Below are 25671 nucleotides of genomic sequence, written 5' to 3'. Positions count from 1 at the left end.
TGAGAAGTTCACTGGGTTCTTTATGATCAATTGGATATGAACAGAGATTTATAAGCATGCTAATGCACAGTTTTTCTTTTTATCCATAAAATAATAGAGTAAGATAGACGGTGCTATCACCTCATTTTACAGGTGAAGAAACTGAGGCTTAGAGAGGTTAAGAAACTTGTTGATAACATTGGAATTGTGATCTTTTTATTCCAAACCCATGTACTTTTTGTCATTCTAGGGATGATTTCTCTGCTCTCCATCACCAAAAAGGGTAGGGATGGGCTGCCTTAATAGCTTCCCCTTTATATACTCCTTTCTGTTTATAATATCTTTCCTGGTGTCTCCAGTGCCTTCTATCTGCAGAGGGGGCCTGAACAGTATATACCATATCTGAAATCTCCCTATTTCCCCTTCCACAGAGTAAAGGAACTGAATAATCCAATTCATACTGTTGTGCTGATGGCTGATCCTTCAAATACACATTATTTTCATGTCCTAGGCAGTTCATCTTTTGCGCAAGGGGTGAGGGTTTTAAAAAAATATATACTTGAATGATGGGGATTAAGACACCAATATCAAATGCTAGTTGGGGCAAAAAAGCATTTGGGGCGTGAAGATTCCTGGAAGTCTCCATTTTCAAATACTGTTCATGTGCTTCAGGGCAAGATAAGGACATGAGGTTCTGTCTTCTGACATCTGTTTGCAAGGGACCCAGTCAATGTTGTTGCCTTTCTGGTTAATAACCATCAGAGAGAGCACACATCAGCATAGCCCCACTGTTGGGAGGAGATGGGGCCCTCTATTCTGTGTAGAGGGCCAAGCTTCTCTCATAGAGTATAACTAGGGAGAGCCCCACCTGGAGAAGAGAGCCTTGGGGTCTCACTCCAGTGTTGCCATTATTCTAGTGGGCAATTACCTTTGCCTTTCTGATCCTTTTTACTGTTTTAATGAGATGGACATCACTACCCTAAGTACATGTATGAAGACATGAATGGTGTGACTCTACTTCGTGTACAACCAGAGATGTGAAAAATTGTGTACTATATGTGTAATCTGAATTGTAATGCATTCTGCTGTCATATATAACAAATTAAAATTTAAAAAATAAATTAAACAAACAAACAAAAAAGGGGTAAAGCTTTCTCAAAATGGAAAATGAACATAAATAAGCATAAACATTTGACTGATACTATATGCAGTTTTTTTAAAAAATTAAATTTTTAAATTTAATTAGTTATACATGACTGCTATATACAGTTTACATGCAGTATCTTACTTGATTAACAAATCTATTTTAAACTTATGGTGAGGAAATAAGCTCAGGGAGATTATGACTTGCCAAAGTCCTACAAATTTTAAGTGGCAGAGCCAGGGTTCAAGCCTAATTTTGTTGGAGATCATGCTTCAAGGTAATTGTATATTAAATTAGATAATGATGACAGCTAGTACGTATTTATCATGAGCCAGTTTGGGTGTTAAGCACTTATTTAATCCTCCCAACAGCTCTGTAGGACAGTACTACTATTTTACTCATTTTACAATTTTTTTTTTTAAACTGAGAGTCAGAGTATTGAGTGTCTTGCTTAAGGTCACACTCCTAGTAAGTACCAAAGCTAGGGCTTAAGCCTAGGAGTGTTGACTCCTATGGTAGTGCTCTTGACACCATGGAGAAAAATCATGGATGGGAAAGTGCTCTGAGAATATGCAGGGCTATCTAAATGCAAAATGGTCCTGTATGTCCTTTGATAAGACCTTCAAATGGGCCTGGAAGCCTCTATGTGGAATGTATACTCATCTGGCCAAGAAGAGATGGGGAAATGTCTAACGAGACCCACTTTGCCTAACGAGAAGCTTTAAAAACTGACCTTGCAGCTGAGCTGCAAGTCTCCAGGGCCCTCAATGGGCCCTACTTGGGGAGTATTGTTTCTTCTTTGCCATCTTGACTCCTAGCCAAAGCATTTTCCCCATGCATCTTTGGGCTCCTCAAGCAAGGTCCCCTTTCCCTATCTCTATTCTGACTTTAGTTTGCCCAGATAGGAGTTGGCCTGTTAGCCTTCTGACCTTACCCCTGGAGTCTCAAAGGGAGCCAAGACTAACACACCAACTGTTGTAGCATTTTATTTGGATCCATGCACCCTGCATCTTGCAATTTAAAAGAGATTTTATTGTTGGGCTCATGGTGTTCTGAAAGATACTCAAACATCTCTAGTGCTAGTCTCCTTCCTTAAACAATATTATTCCCTCTCCTTAAAGTCACAACTTATGTCCTTCTTCAGAGCTATCCAATGTATTGTCTGTCTCTGTTATGTTCCAATGAGGTTTCAGGAAAATAAATCTAGAAATGTTTGGGGAGGCTATGCCATTGTGAAAACTAGATAACACACCAGGCAGGTAAAGATGAGATAGCCACAGAGCCTACTGACAAGGTCATGGTCCCAGAGCCAGTGGTTCCAAAGACAGCCTGTTTTAGGGTCAAATAGTTGCAAGTGGTGGCACTGTTTCCCAAGTCTTTTGACACAATGTCAAGTCCTCACTCAACTGAATGCTCCATTTTCAGGATTTATTCTTCCAATCTTTTGAGTACCACTAGAGAAAGTCACATGGCTATACTGACTGATGTTCTGACTTTCCAAGTTCTGCCAAGCCCACAGGGTCATTCTCTATATATTTCTCTCAAATCTCCCTGGCCAACTTATTTTTGAAAGTGCTGTTCAGTTTTCTACCAAATCCCTCTACTCCTGCCTCTCAACAGAAAAATTTGATCTGTACAAAGGAGATTACCATTATCTCACAAGGGAAAGGGGTCTTTGAGATATGGACTTCCTTCAGCTCATGTCAAGAATATTTCAGGTTTGGACTCCTTATAGTTCATGTCAAATCTTATATTCATGTCCAATGCTATTTTATTTTTTGAGGAAGAAGTGTTCCTACTCCTTTCTAAGACTAATCTCTCCACCTCTGCTCTTGATCTTCTTCCTCCTACCTCCTCAGGCTGTTGTTCCATTTTCTTTCTTCCCAGATGCTCAATCTTTACTCAGATCTCCCCTTCTCAGCCCTTGAATGTATTTGAGTCTCTTAATTAAAAATAAAAATTCTTCCCTCCTTTAGAGCTACTTCCTCCCTCATCCTCAACTATACTGTGAACAATTTCAAAAGCATAGTTTCTATTTGTATAGTCCTCATATTTAATTCCTTTTGCTACCCATTGTCATTTGACTCTATCCCCATAACTCATTTCTACTGCATCAAAACAATAATGTTTATTACGTTCTATGTACCAGAAACTATGTTAGTCACTTTACACAAATTGTCTGTCTGATAGTCACAACAACCACTGAGTACCATTGTAATCTCCACCATGCAGATAATGGTAATCTCCTTTGTACAGATAATGCTCTGAAGAACATTTGAGTGACTTGTTCAAGGTCATGAAATTTAGTGAGTAGTAGAGTTGGGACTTAAACTGAGGAAGTTTTATCTTAGATTCCATACTCTAAACTAAGGGCAAGCACACTGATACTATCAAGGGCTAGATAGAAGAAGATCTTATGCTTTCATCCTATACACTGTTGCTGAGCTCTGTCATTGTAGTAGGAAAACCGCATAGACAACATGTAAATAAGTGAGAGTGACTGAATTCCAATAAAACTTTATTTATGGATGTTGAAATTTGAGATTCACATAATTTTCATACCATAAATAAATTCTTTTGTTTTTTTAGGCACTTAAAAATGTAAAGACCATTTTTAAAATGTTTATTTTCTAGTTATAGGTGGGCATAATATCTTTATTTTATTTTTATGTGGTGCTGAGGATTGAACCCAGTGCCTCACACATGCTAGGTGAGTGCTCTATCACTGAGCCACAATCCCAACACCATTTTTCTCTAGTAGACCACACTAAAACAGCATGTGGGTTCAACTTCTTTCATGGATTGTGGTTTGGTGGGCTATGCTCTAATCATTACCTTATTCAGGACCTCTAAAATTGTTCAATTTAATGACTAAAGCTCTGATACTGATGAACACTCACTTTTGATGTGGGGCATTCTCTCATGATTTTGAGGCCATCACTCACTCCTAGTTTTCCTTCTATCTCTATGATGGCTATTTGTGTCTTCTGAAAGCTTCTTTCACCTATGTCTCAATGTTGACAATGTTCCAAATGGCATCCATCATTCGAGGTCTAAAACACCCATGAAGTCTTCCTGATTTCTCTAGTCAATAAAATAATGCATATTTTAAACTAATACTTACATTTTTAAATTGGATGTCATTATTATATATTTGATACCTTATAATGCTTTCTATCTCAAATCAGTAAACTGCATTATTTCAGGTAGACTAAAAGCACCTTAAATTCACGGAGCATGGCATGTTCTTCTTGTTAATTCCCTATAATGCCTTGCATAGGTCTCCTTTTGCCTTCAAACACTCTTTTTCTGACTCTTCTCCCTCCACTAAATGTGGACCACAGGTTAAACTTTGTCTAGTTTTCTTTTCTTCTGAATTTCTTCCTTCAGGATTTTAAGTTTATTTTATAGAGGTCAAATTTTGGATACTTATGTCTATGACTTCCCAAAATTTAACCTCAATTCCTAACGTTCCTGTTGAGCTTTGGTGCCACAACTCAAGATTTTTAAAAAATATTTTTATTAATTGTTGATGGACCTTTTTTATTTACTTATTTTTATGTGGTGCTGAGAATCAAACCCAGTCCTCATACATGCTAGGCAAGCACTCTACCACTGAGCCATAACCCCAGCCCCACAACTCAATTTTTTTTGCTGGTCATTTTCACTAGGATGTCTCACCCTGACTCCAAAGTTACTATTGTATTGAAATCTCAACCTACTATCTTCCCTTCTCACCCCACCTTCATATTTTCTAATGGCATCATCATTTATTTTAACATGGATACAAATTATCTTCACCACACATAAACAATTGCTCACCACATGTCTACTCTTCTTTCTTGTGTCTTTTACACTCCATTCTTTCTATGGCAATAACAAAAATTACGAATCCAATAGGTAACATGACCAGGTATTGGGATACATCTTTTTTTTTCATTTGTATTGGTTCTTTTAGTTAAATATAACATTAGGATTCATTTTGACAAGATTATAAAGAGCATGGAATATAATTTTCTCTAATTCAGTCCTTAGCACTTCCCTTTTCCCTCCCCAATTCCTTCCCCCTGTTCCATTCCCTGTACTAGATTGTTCTTTTTTTAGTTGTAGATGGCCACAATATCTTTATTTATTTTTATATGGTATTGAGGATCGAACCCAGTGCCTTACACATGCGAGGCAGACGCTCTACCACTGAGCACCAACCCCAGCCCCTGTATTGATCTTTCTGGTATTAAAGTTTTTAAAAATCCATGTCTTGTGAATATACATAATGGGGAGATTCACTATGGTATATTTATATATATACATAGGAAAGTTAGGTCAGATTCAATAGTAGGGTACACCTTAACCTAAAGTTCAAACTCATGGCATTCCTGTAAAGTAAGTACTTTTAATAGCCTCTATTCATAGATGAGAAACTTAAGCATAAGAATGGCAGAACCAGATCACCTAGATGGCTTTGAACCCAGATTCTCTACTTAACTACAGTGCTACTTCTCATGCCTAGACTTCTATAATTGTTTCTTAATCAGTATGCCTTTATCGATCCTTCCTACACACCATTTTCTGAATATTCATCAGTTGGAGGATTGAATGGTTTAATTATCATTATTTCATTTCTCATTTCAAAATCCTTTTGTATCTCCTTTTTGTTCACTAAATTAAATGCAGCCACAGTCTGTCATATTAAGCTTTCCATAATCTATCTTAGAAGTATACCTCTGTAGATTTCCATGAATGGCTTCAATCACAGTATCTTACTCAGCCACACCAGGATTTCTCTTCATCTTTGCTCCTGTCATCTCACTCACTTCTGACAATATTTAAGTTCCTAGAGGGGCATTCAGTGCCCCACAGCACCTTCCATCTAGTCTGCACTAAGTGAGTATTTGTCAAGTGATTGATAACAGGGACTCAATGACCAGTTGGAGGATTGAATGGTTTAATTATTCCTTAACATTCTCCTCTGTTTTTCTCTCTCTACTAGACTTATCATTTTTTCTCTTCCTTGGTATAATTGTCCAACAACAATTGAAAAAACCTTCTCTTTGCAACAACAATATCCTGAAGTAATTTTTACCCACTCATTAGTGTTTCATCATCCTTTTCCTAGGTTTATCCCTAAACCTACATTTTTATCTTCTTGTCAACCTTTATTCATTGCTTGGTGTTTATCATTAGACTAAATGCCACTAATCTAAGAAAAGTTTCTGGAGATGACCACTGTTGTGAACAGACAGAACAATTTAAAGCATAAAGATCTGGTGGTTCTTGAGGTTAAATATTTTATGCAAGTTGTAGACTCTCAGGCCATGTTCAGCACTGGCTGGGGTCCCCAGAGCACTGTATGCGTGAGATGTCAATGGAAGTGACAACTGGGAAACTCAGGTCCAAATCCTGAGATGCTACAAATCTCCTGAGTGTTTATGCATCTCAGAGAGAAAGCATTTCAAATTCTATTAGAGTTTTTAGTTTTACTTTGGATATTTGCAACTTTCCAGGCATTTCTACTACATCAGAAATAGAGACTGCAATGCCAAGGGGGAGCATGGAATTCCCTTATAATTATAAAAAATACATTCAGGAAAGTCAAGATGTTAAGTGTGGGCAGAGATCCATGTATTTATAAGGATTTTGGAATATATATAGCATCTGGCCAGTGGTTCTAACCTTTGAAACTAATAGTAATCAAACTTTTTCACAATAAAGCAAGCAAGAAAAATATTTTACATTGGGCCAAGTATACATGAAAACATGCACATGTATGTGTACACACACACTTAGACACAAACATCACTGAAATAAAAATATCAAGAAATGGGACTCATATTTTTTAATCTGTTTTATTTAAAAATACTGGTTATGTCAGACCATGGCAGAAAGATTGTAAGTTCAAAGCCAGCCTCAGCAACTTAGCCACACCCTAAGCAACTTAGCAAGATTTTTTTATCTTAAAAATAAATAAACTAAAAAAATGAGTTGGGGATACACCTCAGTGGTTAAGTGCCTCTGAGTTCGATCCCTAGTACCAAATATATATATATATATATATATATATATATATATTTATAATCATAATATATATTATGAACTACTAAAATGATTTCCCAATACATTAACAATTCATTTCCAATAAGTTCAATAAGTTTAAGAACACTGGTTAAAGGGATAGAAAAACAAAAGAAGATAAATAGATAAATCATATTCTGTTTTGTGTTACTAGAAGGTAAATGTATATTGCATTCTATGAAACACTGAAAAAAAGAGGTTCTTAAATTATAGCTAAAGACTAATATCTATAGTAGGCATAAAAATAATTAACTCTGCTATACTGCTTTTACTATCAGCTTTACTCAATTCTTTGTTTAAACCAACTTGTCATCTTTGATTTGGATGCCTATTGCTATATAAGATGCTATCTAACTATATGGTAGTTCTGTTTCAATGTTTATAATTATGTAAAGGTTCCATGTTCTTTTGCAAGATAGATAGAAGGCTTTGCCATTGTTTTAAAAAGTTATGTATAAATAAAGTATTGGGCTTATTTATATCAAAATATGATAATCTTATCACTATATGGAATAATAACAAAAGATGTATTTCATTGATTTTCAGACTCTCACCTCCATGCACTGTGGCTGTCTTTCTTTTCCTTTCCCCCTACTTATTTTTATTTTTTCTATTATCTTTCTTCTCTCTTCTATCTCTCCCCCTCCTCATTCTCTCTCCTTCACCCCTTCTTGTATTCTAGAATTTCAGGGCTCTGGAATGTTCAGATAAAATTGATGAGATACATAACAATACTAAGGCTTTGGGGTTATATAATGTAGAGGATATTCAGGAGAATATCATGGAGCCAAAGGGACTACAAACATTTAAAAAAGCAAAGTCACCAATTGTTTGGGTTACTGATTGGCCCATATATATCTGTTCCTTAATGCAGTTGTTAGTTCTTCCAAAGTTGCACTATAGTAAAAGTGTAATAAAAGGACAACATGTATTTCAGCTGTAGTGTGGGAAGATTTGTTATGATATGAATATCTTTCTATATACCTATTCTTAGTGGCTTATATTTTCATTTAGAAGTTCTAGAGAGAAAGAAATCAAATAGGACAAGGGTGGTAGCAACCACATATATGGAAACCATGAGACCAAGTTTTTAAAAATTAAATACTCTTTTATCCAATTGACTTTTGAACTGTGTACATAAATTTCCTGTTAAAATCTTAAATCAGGAAAACAAAAAATAAAATGCAGCAGTCTCCCCTTGTCCATAGGGGGATATATTCCAAGACATCTATTGGATGCCTTAAACCATAGATAGTACCAAACCATATATATACTATTTTTTTCACCCATACATACATACATACCTATGATAAATTTTATTTTCTAAATTAAGCACAGTAAGAGATTAACAACAATTTCTAATAAGGAAATAGAACAATTAAAAATATATTGTAATACAAGTTACGTGAATAGGTCTTTCTGAAAATATTTTATTGTACTGTTTCACCCCTCTTCTTGTGGTGATATGAGATGGAATAATGCTTATATGATGAGATGAAGTGAAATGAATGATATAGGCACTTTGAAGCAGTGTTACGCTATAAGGGTGACTTGAACACAAGCACTGTGATGCCAGAACAGTTGATCTGATGACCGCAATTGCTAAGTGACTAACAGGTGGAGAGTGCATATGTTGTAGCTATGCTAGACAAAGGGATGATTCACATCCTGGGTAGGACAGAGAAAACTGCACATGATTTCTTCATGCTACTCAGAATGGTGCACAATTTAAAATTTATGAATTGCTGGAATTTTCCATTTAATATTTTCATACTCAGGTTCGCTGTGGGTAACTGAAACCATGGAAAGTGAAGCCATGGTATTGCCAAAACAAAAATTACAACCAAAGAGCTTTCTGATAATGAGAAGGTAGTATAATGTAGGCCAAGGGGGAAAATAAAAGATTTTGAGGAAGAAAGCACTATGTTCCAATTCTGCCTTTGTGATTTACTAGCTGTGCATTATTAGGCATACTGCTTAATTTGTCTGATGCTATTTCAAATGTTAAATGCAAATAATGTACACCATCTAGACTATAGTGGAATTAATTTAAGATCATGTATTTGGTGCTGGGAATCAAGTTCAGAGGTAGAGTGCTTGCCTAGCAGAGTGAGGCCCCAAGTTCGATGATCCCCAGCACTGGCAGAAAAAAAGGTCATGGTTTGTAGCACCCACTACATAGATTATAGTAGGTAGATATGACCTCTTAAATATGTCAAAATCCCCATAACTTGTAAATATGTTGTATTTTTGTGGCAACAGAGATTTTTCAGATAGAATTAAGGTTGATAATTAGCTGATTTTAAATAGGGATATTATCCTGGGTTTTCTGTAAGTGCACACCTACACATGTGCATACACACACACAGACACACACACACACACACACCAGGTGTATATAATTAACAATAAGGCATTATATATTCAAAATAGAAGAGAGGATTTTGAATATACTCTCCATAAGAAAGTGATAAACGTTTAAGGCGATGGTTACATTAATCACTCTGAGTTGATTAATATCCAATGTATACATGACTAAAAACATCACATTTTTACCTCATAAATATGTACAAATACCATGTTTCAATAAAAATTTAAAAAACAGAAGAGAAGGAATACTAAGAGAGTTGCAAATGTAGAAGTGTCAGAGAGATGCAAAGTGTGTGAGCCATTCAACTGGTCCTCACTGTCTTCAAAGTTGCAAGAGTGGAACCATGAACTAAGGAATGTAGGTGATTTTTGAAAGCTAATAACAGCTTTCAGCTGACTCCAGCAGAGCAAAGGGGACTTCAGTCCTACAACTTCAAGGAAGTGAATTATGCTATAACCTGAATAAGGAAGGAAATGTATTCTTCCCTAGAACTTCCAAAAGGGAAGGCAATCCTGCTGACACCTTGATTTTAGCGAAGTGATCACTATGTCTGACTTTTGACTAAGAGAACTATAACAATAAGAAACTCATATTTAATTGTTTTAAATTTATACTTAGACAATACTAGGTTAATAAGTATGTGAAAATTTAATATGACAGCAATAGAAAACTAATGCAAAGGTGTTCAATAATTAACAGCATTTGCTATTGTTTATTCAGGAAGATCACAGAAATATTAGAAATTACCAATCTATATTGTCTACGAATATGGATGCCACACTAATTTAATCCTCTTGAAAATCAATGCATGTTAGGCAACCTCAGTTCCAATAGAAGCTAGAGTTCTCAAACATGCCAAAGGACTGGGACCCAGAGGTTGGATGTCTGTCTCTGTGTCTTTGCAGTCAGGTCACCGAGATTTCATATGCCAATCAATAAGTTTTTATAGAAGCAAGTGCCTATTGATTTTATTAGAATTTATACAATATATTAAACATATAGAGTTATTGGAATTTATAAATACTGTAACTCTATCATATTTTAGACTAGAAAATTGAGTAGGTAGAAAGCACTATGGTTTGGAATAAGGTAGGAGTTGCTAAATTTTTTCACCTTAATTCTTTTGAGCTTTACCTACCATTTCATCTGTAGAGCAGGAGCAATAATATACTTACTTCATGGGGTTGTTGTGAGAGCTTAAATACTATAATGCATGCAAAATATTTGGCATATAACCAAATAGTCTAGGTATTAAGAATTGTTGTTGAGCTGGCCTTTATATGATGTGTTAACATGGTAAAATATTTCTTATCTAATAGCAACTCATTACTTCCTGGAGAAAAAAAATCACTGGAGCTTAACTACAAACACACACACACACACACACACACACACACACACACACGTATTTGCCCTTTCTGTGGATCTGACTTAGGGATCATTGGGCCAGATTGAAAAAAAATTATTGAGTTTAATTGCTGTGCTTTTACCTACATAATTTATTTTACCCAAATCATTTCACATCCATCCTATGAAGTAGGAGTTACTATTCACCCATTTTACAGATTGTTGTCAGGCCAGAAAATCAGTAATATTTAGTTCCTAACCTAGAATACTATTTTAGTCTTGAATTGTTTCATTTGCATGTAGATATATGTATATGTGTGTTTCCTCAACATTTATTTGATAATTTTGATACATACCTCATAGAATAGGGCCACTTCTGACTTCAGTTTAGTTCCATGAAGGATTTTATTAGAGGCACTTATAATTCTTTCTAAATGATATTTGTTTGAGGGTCTCCACTATGTTCAAATATATTTTACTATTGTGCATCTTTCCTCTCTCTGTGAAAAACCCAGTGTGATTCATACAATTAGAAATAGATGCTAGGTGTCCTTAAATATCTCATCCAGTGGCTAGTTTTCTAGAAAACTAAAATTATTGACCAAACCATGAATTATAATAATATTTTCTATTTATTGATTGCTCATTATATGCTAGTGCCTTATAGTGTCTCATATATGTTTCATAGCAACTCAATGCTAATGAATACTATTATTAATCTTATTTTACTCACAGGGAATCTGAGGCTCAAATGCAAAGTACCAAAGTACTTTGTGCACATTTAAATAGCTAGTAATTTGCCAGCCCAGCCAGAGTTTGAACTCAGGTCTGTGTGAGTTCCCAAACCCTAGTCCTTCTGGCAAACAGAACAATCCTTTGTTCTGATTCCTCTTGAATTCGTCTCTCTTACCTACACTTTAGGCCTTTAAACTGGCTAATAAGAGAAGCAGACATAGGAAAAGTTTGTATTTTTATTTTTTTATATGATAAACCACATGAATTGTCCCTACATCCCTTGTAGGTCATTGTTTATTTTCAAATGAATTTCAAATCTTCTTTTTGAATAATCTCTAATCCATTGCTTTTCAGATTTTGCTATGAATATGAATCATTGGAGATCTTTATTAAAAGCAGATTCTGATTCAGTAGGTCTGGAGAAGGGCCTGAGATTCTGCATTTACAGATAGCTCTTAGAAGAGTCTCTTCTAATTCAGTGATGTCCTTCCTACAGTGTGGAAGTTCTTCATATCATCCTGGAAGATACATTTGTTCCATAAGCATTGCACATTAATCTATTGTGCCACCAGAACTCCTTGGACTATAGTAGACATATTTGCATTGGCCTATTTCCCCAGGCCCTAAAAGAAATTGTGGTAGGATTAGTGGAAACTAAGCAAGAGTAAAGGATAGAGGCAGATGACAATGACCATTCTGGAAACTTTTCATCTTCTCATTTCTGACATAAAACTCATCTGTCTTTCTTTTCTATTTCCTCTGTTTTAATCTTTCAGGAAATGTGTATGTTTGTGCACACATGCATACAAACACACATACACACAGGCATGTGCACACACACATGCATTTAAAGGTGCTGATTCTCAGAATGAGTACAGAAAACAAGAACCAAAGTCATTGTATTCCACCAGCTTCCATTCCCCAAAACTACAAAGGAGCATTGGAGACTGGGATTTCTAGGAGTCTTGTTATTGGCAGTATAAACCAGATTAGCTACATAAATGTGAGCAGCTAAAATTTTGTCATGTTTAATTCTGACCTCCACCTGAACATGCTAGTTGTAGGCATATGTCAGCATATGTCATGCTTTCTTGGCTAGCAGGATAGGTGTGTGGTGTGTGTGTGTGTGTGTGTGTGTGTGTGTGTGTGTGTGTGTGTATTGAAGAAAGGTAGTGGGTGAGAAGGTGAATAACAAAGTAGGGGAATAACATGTAATATAAACATGCAATATAAACATTAAATGGAATTAGAAGGTTGTGATCTTGGTAAACTTTGTTTTTGATTCTTCTAAATTTATTGGCAAGATCTCCAGAGAGCTGTAGAAAATTTATTCTATAGCAACAGACAGTCTTGGATTCTGGTTTTGCCTTTGTCAAGCTAGATTTAGGCCAGCTATTTCTACTCTCTGAGTCTTAGGTTCTCTACAGGTGAAAGGGGATTGGACCCTGCCAAGATCCCTGCTTTTTTCTCACCATCATTTTTTCTTTGCCTCTCCTAAGTCAAAAAGCTGTGGTAATTGCACTGGCATCCAAGAGCCATCTCTTCAATGGGTAAAGGAAAACTAAATGTAGGGAACTTGCAGAATTTTCTTGACCCAGTGACTGCAATTATTGCTTAACCTCACCAGCTTTTAATTTAAAAAATCATCTGTTCTCACTCAGTTGAGGATGATGTACATGTTTATGAGACAATGGTTGAATCATTCAGGAATCATTCCTTGTTGGCAGGATGGGTCTTGTGGTCTCACTGGACAGAGTCTGAGGGGCCCATCCACAGGAGGAAAGCTTCATGAGTTTTAGAAAGCTTGACAATATGGATATATCAGTTACTAAGCTCTGGAAATGATGGCTAGCATCAGTTTAGCCTGGATCTGCAGTTAATTAGCTGCAACTACAGCCTAGAGTGGAGCGTGAATTCTGTCTGCAGGCTGAAAACTTTATCATATTCTTCCCTGGAAACCTAGAAAATGACTGGGCCAGATTAGTTGGTGGCATCTTAGGGCCTGGGGCATCTTGAGGAGAGAGGCCTTGTCCTCCCTTTTCCCCCACTAGCTAGCAGACTGCATCTGTCTGAATGGCTTAGTGTACCTCATGTGAAAACACGAACATTTGGTGGAGGGAGAGCAGACAGAAATGCTTCTTTGGTTCCTCTCCTTCGGTTATGGAATCATGGCAAAAGACAAATTAGAATATTTGGCAGCAGGTTGGAGGGAAATAGCATGGCACATTTGAAATATTCATTTGATAATTAAGCACCTGAATGGTTTATAGATTGGAATTTAATAAGCTAAAAAGTGAAATGAGATGACAACACTGAAAATGCACTCCAAGGTTCCCAATTCCCTGGTTCTAAGGAATTCTATTACTGTTTACTCAGTGTTTACAAGTCAAATCACAGGCAATTTTAAGGTACTTCATATTTCAGTTGATTTTCTGAACCGATTCCATTCCCAGTCAAAGCAAACATCTGGATAGTTTTCCTTCCATCTGTTTCAAAACATCTTTGGTTCTCCTATTTCTCTTCTCTTTCTCTCTTCTGCATCTCCAATTTCCTGGTCTGGCCTTCTCTAAACACTGTGGTTCTGCATGTCCTTCTTGTTTTAGTTGTTAGCTTTACAATGACTAGAATCATAGGATCATAGCTCTTATGGTTGGAAGGGATGATAGATATCATCTGATCCAGGCAACTATGTTGAAGCATGCACTGAAATCAGGTGAGTCTGTATTAGTGAATCTGGGGGCTACATTGATTCCAAATTCCTGCATCTGCCCACCTCTTTGTCTTAGGAATAACCATAGGTCACAGCCCATTTTAGCAACCACACAACATCAGCTGGAACACAGCAAAAACCCACTACACCTTAAGCTTCATTCCTGTTGATACTTTGAGTTCTTCCCCAATCATGAAGCTGTTGCTTCTTTCCTAGCTGTCTGCAATCTTGTCTTTGCTATCTATGGGAAAGTGTAATTTTAACCTAAGTAGATATATGCTCATGATTGACCCCCAAAGAGTAAGAGAATGGACACCTTTTCAGATCCTACGTTAGTAATCCCCATTCTGCTCTGTGTCTCGGCAGTGAGCATTAGAACAAATTGCCCAATGAAACGTAAACAGTCTCACCTAATGCACAATCTGTTTCTCTCATTTGCTTAGTTGGAAGGAGGTAATTCATTGTATTTCAATAACATAGTAATAAATGGAAAGTTCAACAGAAAATCCAAGATGCTTTGGAAGCACAAATTTGACCCCCCCCCCTCAGCTATAGAAACACAGAACCCAAATTGTATAGGATTGATTGGAGTCCTTTAAAAACTACACACACACACACACACACACACACACACACACACACATACACTTACACACACACACACAGATCAACTGTATATATAGTTACATGGTCTAAAAGTTTATGAAAATAGCACCTCCCTGGAACCAAAATATAGATTTCAAGTGGCATTTGGTTCTTCTTTCAACCTCACAAATGGATCCTGCGTTTCCTTTATCTCAGACTAAACATTTGCTTTAAAATCAACTTGGTACTATATGATTGTATTACTATGCCTTTCAATTCAGAATAAACATATTTTAAAGACTGAGTGAAAGGCACTATTTGATATCATTTAAATCTCAGCTTTTTAAGAGTTTATGAGAAATGAGACACGACATCGTTCATCTGTAGATCATCAGAAAATCTAAGAGATCAACAATAGAAAATTATGAATGCTGATATATAAACATGTCATTCTTACTAAATGCCATGAAAATAAATATATGACAATAGGCCAATGGGTCTGGATGCCATTATGAATGTAGCAATTATTCTTCATTTGAAGCCATGGCTAACATGCACAGTCTCTAAGGGGAGCATTATTGATTAGTATGTGTCTCTCCCACTCATATAATAAACTCGGGTAAAGTTCAGAGAATCTGTCTTCTGGGCTGGTTTCCCAGCGCCAGGTTTTCATAAGGGAGTGATAACCTTGCTAAACACTTGGCTATCACCACGTACATAACTATGGCCCAAATAGGCCAGGTTGGTAAGGAAAAGAAAAAAAAACACCTTCTCCCAGGCTCATTTTCAGAAACCATGAAGAAAGATCAGGATCTGGGAATTCAGCTCAGGACTTGCCTATGTGGGACATGATCATAGCTATTTGTCCAAGTCAAAGCATGTGGGGGAGGTTTGGGAGCTGTCCACTTTGGACTATAGTGATTGCCCCTGCCCATTTGCATTTCCTGGTTTCTTTAAGGAAGCCAGGCAAACGAATCTGGCCCTTTCTTAAGTTTGAAAGATGCAAAAACAGAAAGAAGCTAAATGAGGGGCTCTGGTCCCTGAGCCCTCATGAACCCTGGCTCTTTACAGCTGAAGATTGATATTGTTGAAAAACAAGTATCCTTTTTCCTAACCCATCCCTTGCCCATTTTGAGGAAACCTGGGAGCAGGTTCGGGGGGAGCTTAATATCTACCCAAGGATGGAACAAATCACTATCCATGCAGTGGTATGGCAAAGCTCTGGTTTAGGAGAACAGTAGCAGTGAGAAGGATGCTTTTAATCATTGCCATCAACATTTTGTCCTAGAACCCTTAAAGCCCTCTCCCTGGTTGTATTTCTTTTGCCCGTGTCCCAAAACAATCTGTTGCTGGCCTCTCCCTGCTCCCCACCACCTGGAGCTCACAGCCAGTCAGCCAGCCAGCGCCTCCCAGTTTACATCAACCCAGCACCTTCATTAAACCCGCTCCTCACCGCCCCAAGGGTAGCAAAGCGGACGACTCCAAGCCGCCTGTCAACTTACCCCGGGCCAAGTGGTTTCCTCGGATCTGTGTAGTCTGGGATCGGTGGACTAGGGCGCGAGGTGCCGCGGTAGCCTTCCTGGACTGGTCTTCCGCGGCGCAAAAACAGCAGCCGCCTGGGACAGCCGGGGGCCTGGAGGCTGCCGAGTGGGTGGGCGGGTGAGAACAGGGAAAAAAGGGGCGGGATGCGGAGAGAGGCACAAGTACTGGTTCCTACCTTCGTTTCCTTTTCCCCTCTTCAGTTATCTCAAAGTTCCCGACTGGCCAGACCTTCTCACCTTTTGCCTTCACCAGCGCCCCAAAACTCTTTGCTCCACCCGTGCCCCTGCCGTGTTCTCGCTCGCTTCTCCTGGGGCTCTCGGACCAGCGTGAGCCCCCCAAATGCTCGCAGTCCCTTCACGCAGCCAGCCAAACACAATAAGCAAGAGAAGAAACTGACACGGGGAAACTGACAGGGATAGCTGACACGGTGGTGTGAAGCGGGCGAAGGGGGAGAGAGAAAGAGAGGGAGAGAGAGGACCGCATTCACACTCTGACACGCACACTCAAGCACTAGCTGTAAGGTAGCGGCTGGTGGGAGCCCCTGCCACCCCTCCAAATCCGTTTTCTAGACCAGAGGCTTCAGTCCCATTCTGCTGCTGCTTCTGGAAAATGCTATACAGCGAAGGGGAGAGAAAAGCAAAGAGGGGTGGGGAGGGGAAAATCAAGGAGGCGCGCTCTCTTTCTCCTCCCCACCCCTAGCTCCAAAAATGTTCAACCCTGAGCTCTTCCCCCCTCTTCTCTCTGCCCCTGGCTTCCCTTCCCTCTGCTGCTGTTCTCTTTCTCCCTCCCTTTGGGGTGGTTGCGAGCTGCGGAGAACCCGTCGTGGTTGCGGTGTGTGTGTGTGTGTGTGTGTGTGTGTGTGTGTGTGTGTGTGAGAGAGAGAGAGAGAGAGAGAGAGAGAGAGAGAGAGAGAGAGAGAGAGAGAGAGAGAGAGAGAGAGAGGGGTATAAGCCCTGGTTGGCAAAAGCACCTCTCACCTCCCCCAGCCCCTGGCCAAAGCCTGGCTGGCTCTCCTGGCTCACAGCTGGGGCGGGCGGGGCGGGGCGGGGGAGGCGAGGAAGGGGGGAGGGAATGAGGGAGGACGGGGCAGCCTGCAGGGGCAGCAGCTCCTGCCTTCTTTGCAGCTCCGCGGCCAGGGGTGGAAGGAAGCTGCAGCCGCAGCCCCAAGTCAGCCCCCGCTGCCCCGTCCCACCGTCTCATTTCTCCCCTCTCGGTACGGAATTTTCTGTTTCGTTCGTTTGCTTCCCCAGACTTCCTCCTCCCCTGGGTGGTGGCAGAGACGGGAGGGGAGAGAGGGGAGGCTGATCGCCTGTGAGAGTAGAGGGGACAGGAGCGCCTAAAGACTTCTGGCTTGCAGAATCTCACCTTACACCTTGGATCGAGTGCCTCTTGCTTTGGGCAGTGACCTCTTGCCCACTTAACTCAACCCTGGCTCTGGGCTGGTCGTAGCCGGGCTGCAGAGGAAGCCACCGGGCATCCTGGGGGAAGGGAGTTCAATGGTTAGGTCGGGCAGCTGGTGGGATAGTGGAACAGTGGGGCTCTGAGTTGTCAGGGGCTGACCTGGGGTCCTTGGTGATTGGCTTCTGTCCTTTCCTGGGTGAGTTTAACCTAGGGCATGCAGCCCCACAGAGAAACCTAATTCTTACATAGGTGACCCTCTCACCAAACAGTCGTCTCCCAAGACCCAGCCTAGAATGACGCTCTAAGGGATAGTGGTATTGTAGGATGAGAGGCTAAGTTACTTAGTGTTGGCAGTGGTGTCGGGGACGGGGGAGGGGGAAGGATGGTGTCACTAGACACTTGCGTGACTCTTTGGTCTTTACTCCTTCTTGTTATGAGAGGCACATCTCCACCTGCACTCTCACCTTCTTCTCTGGCTCCCAGAAAGCCGACCCTCTTGAACCCTCCTGGAACGGGTTGAATGTTCCCACCCCCATAACAAGCTTGAGACTTCTACCTGCAACCTGCAGGCGCTTAGGTCCGCTAGCTGGCAGCATCTCATGGCCCAGCACACAGCCCAAATCTCGGCTTTGTCTTTTTCTCTCTTACTGCCTCTCTCTGAAAAAAGGAAATGTGAGGCTCTGTTTTTCTGGATGCCTGGCTGGTACCTAAAACCTCTCCTCCCCCCTCCTCCCAGCCCATCCATTCTCAGAACAATCCTGAGCTCTAGGAAAGCTCAGCTGTACTTCCCGTTGTCGCCTTAATGCCTTGAGCACACACTTTCAACCCGAGTACAGCTTTAGAAAAAGCCAGGATCCTCTTCCCTGCCTAAATGGCTGAATATTTCCATTGCTGTTCCTCTGAAACTGGCATTAGTTATGTTCAGTGGGGGTCCTAACAACTCTCTTTGCCAGGCTAGCCTGACAAAGTCCCTGGAGGTAACAAGTAAGACAGTTTTCCTTAGATCCTCTAGCCCCAGGGTGGTCTAATATTCTGGAGAATATTAAGCTTTTGTAAGGGAGCAGGGCACTAGAAAAAAAACAAAAGTACGACCTTGGGGGATTGTGAGTTTGTGTGTTGGGATCCCGGGAAAGGGGTGGGGTGCAGGTTGAGGGTGGAGCTTCCCTCTCCACACTGTTTAAATACTTCAGAAAGTGTTTGTAAGACTGGGCAGAGGGATAGCTGAAAAAAAAATCACTTCATTCTGAAAACTTTCTGCCTTTCTCCCATTCAAAGGCAATTTTATTGTGACCACCCACCAAACTCTAATGTACAAACAAGAGAGATCTATCTTGTAGTTAAACCTATTCTTCATCTGACATGAGGGGTGAATAGGTTATTTTAGCTGTAGAGACTTTGGGGGAATTTCCCTATCTCTGACCAATATGTAGTTCAGATGGGGCTTCCACTCCAAGCCCAGGATATAACTAGGAGCAATTAGTACTCAGGGAGAAAGAAAGCCCTATTCTTGTGAATTGTTTCCTTCCAAGGCTCTAAGTAAGTGCAATTATCTTTAACTTATGGGAATTATGTGCGCTTCTAAATTTTGGTGCTTTCTCTGTGGATCGTGGATAAGACTAAAATGTCTCAAACATGCTTTCTGTACTCTAATATGATCAGATCAAGGATATATAAAGGAAAACCTTTTCAAAAGTTAAAAACACCATACAAATAACAGACATTACTATACAAATTTCAGAACAAGCCTACAAAATGATTTCCTATTTCTTTGCCTGGGTTGCTTGTTAGCCTTGAGACTGGGTGGCTCATCTTTGTCTAGATGTGGAAATATTCTGATTTTCTACTTGGTGGCTGAGAGTGTATGTTTGTCTATCTCCCCCTTCAAGAAAGATTGTAGGGGCTGGGGCTGGGGCTCAGTGGGAGAGTGCTTGCTTAGCCTGTGTGAGGCACTGGGTTCAATTCTCAGTACTGCATATAAATAAATGTCCATCAACAACTAAAAAAAATTTTAAAAAAGAGTAAATTGCAACCAGAGACCATGTCTGTAAAAGTGGATCAAAGCCAAAAATGGAAGCAGCAATCTTAATAATTTAAGCCTAGATCTACCTATCTTCTAGGCTAGGTTGTTCACATGGCCTGGTTTATTCAAACACTAAGGCTAGTATTAACTGTCAAAATGGAATTAAAACTTAGTTATTCAGGTACACTTTTTCTCTTTTCCAGCCTTGACCATAATGGTAAATAGTAATGTAGATCAGAATTTAGTGTAGAACCATAGATGTCAAGAGACTAATATGAAGAACCCAGATTTCATTCTCCTTAAACAGGATTTCTCAACCTTGATACTATTGACATTTTAGGCCAGATGATTCCTTGCCATGAGTACTGTCTTGTGCATTGTAGAATGTTTAGCAACAATCCCATCCTCCATCCACCAGCTGCAATCCCCGCCCCCCGGGTCCCTCACAGTTGTGATAATCAAAAATGCCTGCACACATGGCCAAATGGTGGAAAAATCACACAACCTTTAGAACTACTGACATTTAAGGTAGTATCACATTTAAAAGACTTAATTCTTTCCATGTGGCATGTCCAGACATGGTATTAAAAACAAAATCTTAGAAAATATGGAATATTTGTGAGGGAACGGCATAGAAAGGAGCCCTCACAAATTTATATTTTGACAAATGGTAGAATTCAGTGTTATCATTATTGTAACCTCCATATCACCCTCTAACTCTTATCCAGCATGTACTGTGAGCGGAATGTTGATTGTAGTAAAGATCTATAAAGGAATAGTTCCAGCCTTTAATATACCAAGAAATTAATGATCTTTATTTCCCCAAAGGGAAAGAGTTACTGGTTTTTACAGATAACCGATTTCTGGATTGAATCCAACCTGGCTTTGTCTCTCTTCTATTTCCTATTTGTCCCCAAACAGTGACTTACTCTTTCAGGTTCTGCCTTAGAGAGATTGCTCTTTGTCTTGTTAATTACCAAAGCCTTACATTGAATTTCTTGTAACTTCTATATGGGCACTTGTGCCTTAACAATGTGTCCAAGCATCTAAATGACCACAACATTATGGAGGTTGTAATAAATTGAGCAATTTGAAGGCAGATTTTTGTTTTTTGAGGAAACAGCTCCTGAGTATTTATGTGTTAAAGAAATACTCAACAATGGCAAAAGCAAAGGAAATGGAATGGAATGTAAGAAAAGGTAATTCTTAAAATACTGTCAAGTGTGGAAAAAATGTCTTGGTGTGATTGTAGGTTTTTAACACTCAGCATTAGCATTATCTCTGCCCCAGGAAGTCAAACAACACTAATGCAAGTTGTAGGAACCTGATCAGAAATTCAGCAAAAGGAAAATGCAGAAGGAAGTGTGGTATATTTGCTGAAATCAGCTGAGTAAGCTTCTGCCCTAGTAAATAAGTTTCCAGGGAGGGGTAGCCTGGACTACATCAATTTCATTTGCTTTGAATAACTCCTAGCCCAATACCATGCAACATGTCATTTGTAAAGACCAACACGGAGAACAACAATTACCACATTCAAATTTTGCACATTCATAAATTATGATGTTCTTGCCAAAGCTAATCATTTCTTTAAATAAAAGTTTTGCCTGAATTGGGACCATGAATGACTGTAATTGAAAATATGTTTTATTTTTCAAAGGTACATTTAAGCTCATATCAGAACAGAATCCCTGTAATCAAGGCATAAGGTCTTAAATTAAGTAGTGATTAATCTTAATAAAAAGAGTGTAAACAGAAACATATTTTATGTATTAGGTAAGGCCTCTGCTATACTCATCACTAATAGGAATGCAAGTGGAACTAGAGCCGAGAAAATTTTTAAAGTGGAATTATAGAATCACAGAATTAGAGAACAATTGGCCACTGAGAAGGGACTTTCCTGAGGTTAAATGATAGTGACAAAAACTCTGATCTGCTCTTGATGCTCTGTGACTGACTCTGTGTGACCTTAGGAATGGCAGGTGTAGTCTTCACTCTTCTGGACCCATCCCTAGCTTACTAAAATATGTCCTCATGGAATGATATGATCTGCCCTAATCACTATACCAATGTGTTCTCTCTCCAAGGGGATAGCTTGTTTTCAGCCTATTTTTTTTTTCTATTGTGGGAAGAAAAGTTCTACTCCCTTAGTAAAGTGGCTTAAAGCATGAGTAGACAGCTGTGTTTGTGGGTGAGGACTTCTGGAGGACACTGAAATCACCTCAGTTTCTGGTCAGGTCTTGTAAAATGTGGGAAGTCTGGGAGCAGGGCCGCAAAACTTTGTTTATTCTGTCTTTTTAAGGGTGGGCAATTTTTTTATATCCGAGAGGGCTTAGTGCAAAAATGAACTTCTAATTTGAATATTTTTCTCTGGAGAATTTATTTTAGTGAAGGAGTAGCTGGGAGACTATGCTTTATTCTTGACCAAGATACAAATTCTTATGAAAAGGGTAATGGGAGGTTTCTGGAGAGTGGTTTGTGGTAGAGAATGTAGGCTTTGGAGTCAGAAAAACCTGGGTTGGAATTCCAGTTCCATGTTTTATTAGATATGGATATTAGGTTACATGAACCTTGACTTGCTTATCTCTACAATGGGAATAATGACACACAGTGTTATATCTAGTGAATTTAATAAGACAATGTATAAGCTTAGCACAGAGCATAATAAATAACAGTAGTTCAATAATTACTTATTTCCTTTCTCTTCCCTTCCTAAATTTTTGTATTGAGGTGATTCATATAACATGAAATTAACTATCTTAAACTGTGCCATTTAGTGGCATTCAGTGTATTCATATGTCTGAATTCTTTCTAGTTCCAAAGCATCTTTATTAGCCCCAAAGATCCTGCATATATTAATTAGACATTCTCCATTTATCCCTCTTCCAGCCACTGACAACAACCAATACGCCTTTGTCTTTATGGATTTAGCGATTGTAGATATTTAATATAAATGGGATCATACAATATATGACCTTTTGTGTCTGGCTTCTTTTTCCACCTAGTAAAATATTTTCAAGGGTCTTCTAAGTGGTAGTATGTATCAGTACTTCACTCCTTTTTTTAAAAGAAATAATAGTCCATTGTGTGGGTAGATGATATTTTTATTTTGTTTTCTTTTGTTTTTGCAATGTAGGGGATTGAAGCTATACCCCCAGCCTTAAAACTTTTGTTTAATCCATTATAAGATGATGGACATGTGGGCTATTTTCATGCATTGGCTATTATGAATAATGTGCCCATGAAATTTTGGATACAAGTTTTTATTTTAATACCCCTTTTTCAGTTCTTTTGGGTATACCCCTAGGAGTGGAATTGATAAAACATATGGTAGTTCTATCTATATTTAACTGTTTGAGGAATCACCAAACTGTTTTTCATAGAAGTTGTATCATTGTAAGTTCCCGTCAATAATGTATAAGTATTCAAATTTTTCCACATACTTGTCAAACCTTGTATATTTAAGATTAATAGACATCCTAGTAGATATGAAGTAGTGAAGTGGTAACTCATGGGGGTTTTGATTTGAATTTCCCTAATGATTGGTGATAATGAACATCTTTTCTGGGGGGTGCTTGGTACTGAGTATTGGACTCAGCCTCATACTTGGTAGGCAAGTGCTCTATTAGTGAGCTACAACCCCAGCCTCTGATGAACAACTTTTCATGTGCTTGTTAGCTATTGTGTATATTCTCTGGAGAAATGTCTATTTAAGTCCATTGCCCATTTAAAATATTTGGTTGATTGTCCTTTTATTTTAATGTTTTTTATATGTTTTGGATACTAGACCCTTATGACTTACAAATATTTAATCTCATTCTGTAGATTGTCCTTTTACTTTTTGGTAGCATCCTCTGATATACAAATGTATTTAATTTCGAAGAAGCCCAATTTATCTGTTTTGTTTTTGAGGTCACTTTTAAGAAATCATAACATAATTCAAGGTCATGAATATTTACCCATGGGCTGGAGATATTGCTCAAGAGGTAGTGCGCTCGCCTGGCATGCGTGCGGCCTGGGTTGGATCCTCAGCACCACATACGAAGATGTTGTGTCCGTCGAATACTAAAAAAAAAAATAAATATTAAAAAAATTCTCTCTCTCTCTCTTTAAAAAAATATTTACCCATACATTTTGTTCTATAGATTTTATGGTTTGCTTTCTATACTTAGGCCTTTGATTGGTTTTGAGTTACTTTATGTTTTATGGTATGAGATAGAGTTATAATTTCATTCTTCTGCATGCTTGTATCTACTTGTCCCAGATTAACTTGTTGAAGAGAATATTCTTTCCCCATTGAATAATTTTGGCACTTTGTCAAAAGTCAATTGGCTATACACATATGTATTTATTTCTGGACTTTCAGTTTTATTCCACTGGTCTATGTTTCCAGCCTCATACCAGTATCATGCTGTTTTGATTACTATAGCTTTGTTTTTTAAGTTTTAAATTTGGGAAGTCTGAATCTTCCAATATTGGTTGCTTTTTTCAAGGTTGTTTTGCCTATTTTGGGTCCACCTATTCCTTATAGTATGAAGATCAGGATTTCCATTTCCTTGAAAAGGCTGTTTGAATTTTGATAGTGATTGCATTGAACCTGTACTCAGTTTTGAAAAGTATTTCTATTGTAACAATGTTGTAGTTCAATCCATGACACTGGTATCTTTTCCTTTATTTAGGTCTTCTTTGATTACTTTCAGCAGTGTTTCATAGTTTTCAGTGTGAGTCTTGTACCACCTTGGTTAAATTTATTTCTAAATATTTTGTTCTTTCTGATGATATTGCAAACTAAATTGTTTTCTTAATTTTCTTTTTGGACTATTCATTTCTAGTGTATAGAAACAGAACTGATTTTTGTGTGTTGATATTATATGCTGCAACTTTTGTCAAATTTGTTCATTAGCTATAAATTTGTTTTATGGATTTTTTTTTGTACCAGGGATTGAACTCAGAGGCACTTAATCACTGAACCATATCCTCAGTCCTTATTTTATTTCTTTATTTTGAGAAATAAGTTGCTTGAGATCTCACTAAGTTTCTGAAGCTTGCTTGAACTTGCAACCCTCCTGGCTCAGCCTCCCAAGCCACTGGAATTATAGGTATGCACCACTGTACCCAGCTGTTTTTTTTAATTTTTAAAGTATTTTCTCTATATAAAATATTGTCATCTGCAAAAAGAGAACATTCTAATTATTTCTTTCCAATTTGGATGCTATTTATTTTTATTTCTGTCCTAATTATTCTGGTTAGAATTTCTAGTACAATGTTACATTGAAGTGAAAAGGTAGGTATCCTTATCTTGTTCTTGATATTAGAGGGAAAAAAACCCTCAGGTTTTGACTATTGAGTTTGATGTTATCATGCATTAATGGCTTTTATCAGGTTGAAGAAGCTTATTCCCATTCCCAGGTGGCTGAGCATTTTTTATCATAAAAGGGTCAAATCTTGTTTTTCTTGCACCAATTGGAATGATCACATGGTTTTTCTTTTGTTCTATTAATTTATGTTTTACATTGATGTAACTACCTTTTATGTTAAAGTAGTATTATATTCCTGTGATAAATTCCATTTAGTCATGATGTATGTTTTTAATATGTTACTGGATTTAGTTTATTAGTATTTTGGGGGGGATTTTTGCATTTATATTCATAAATGAGATAGTAATCTCTAGTTTTGCATTTTGTGATGTTTTGGTCTGGCATTGGTATCAGAGTAATGCTGGCCTCATTGGATGAGTTAAGAAATGTTTTCTTTCATTCTAATTGCTT

General features: G+C 38.3%; 2 protein-coding genes across 8 annotated transcripts in view; one reads left to right on the top strand and one right to left on the bottom strand.

Annotated features, from left to right (window-relative positions):
* The window catches only part of Trpc5 (transient receptor potential cation channel subfamily C member 5), a 273724-nt gene extending 256208 nt beyond the window's left edge, over window positions 1-17516 (bottom strand). For 4 of the 7 annotated variants that reach the window (XM_078034364.1, XM_078034365.1, XM_078034366.1 and 1 more), the window contains exon 1: window positions 16446-17423. The gene's annotated coding sequence lies outside the window, so the exon portion shown is untranslated. Of the gene's footprint in view, window positions 1-16445; window positions 17424-17462 lie in introns of those variants that run through there. The other 3 variants (XM_078034368.1, XM_005323340.5, XM_040284490.2) reach the window with 3 other exon arrangements.
* Window positions 17517-17567: 51 nt separating this feature from the next.
* Rtl4 (retrotransposon Gag like 4) overlaps window positions 17568-25671 on the top strand; it is a 376725-nt gene continuing 368621 nt past the window's right edge. Inside the window, exon 1 of the mRNA XM_021725250.3 lies at window positions 17568-17698. The gene's annotated coding sequence lies outside the window, so the exon portion shown is untranslated. The remainder of the gene's footprint in view (window positions 17699-25671) is intronic.

This window comes from Ictidomys tridecemlineatus, chromosome X, assembly GCF_052094955.1.
Source record: "Ictidomys tridecemlineatus isolate mIctTri1 chromosome X, mIctTri1.hap1, whole genome shotgun sequence".
NCBI classification, from domain to species: domain Eukaryota; kingdom Metazoa; phylum Chordata; class Mammalia; order Rodentia; family Sciuridae; genus Ictidomys; species Ictidomys tridecemlineatus.
The sequence above is the reverse complement of the archived record's forward strand: the minus strand, read 5'-3'. Positions and strand labels throughout refer to the sequence as shown.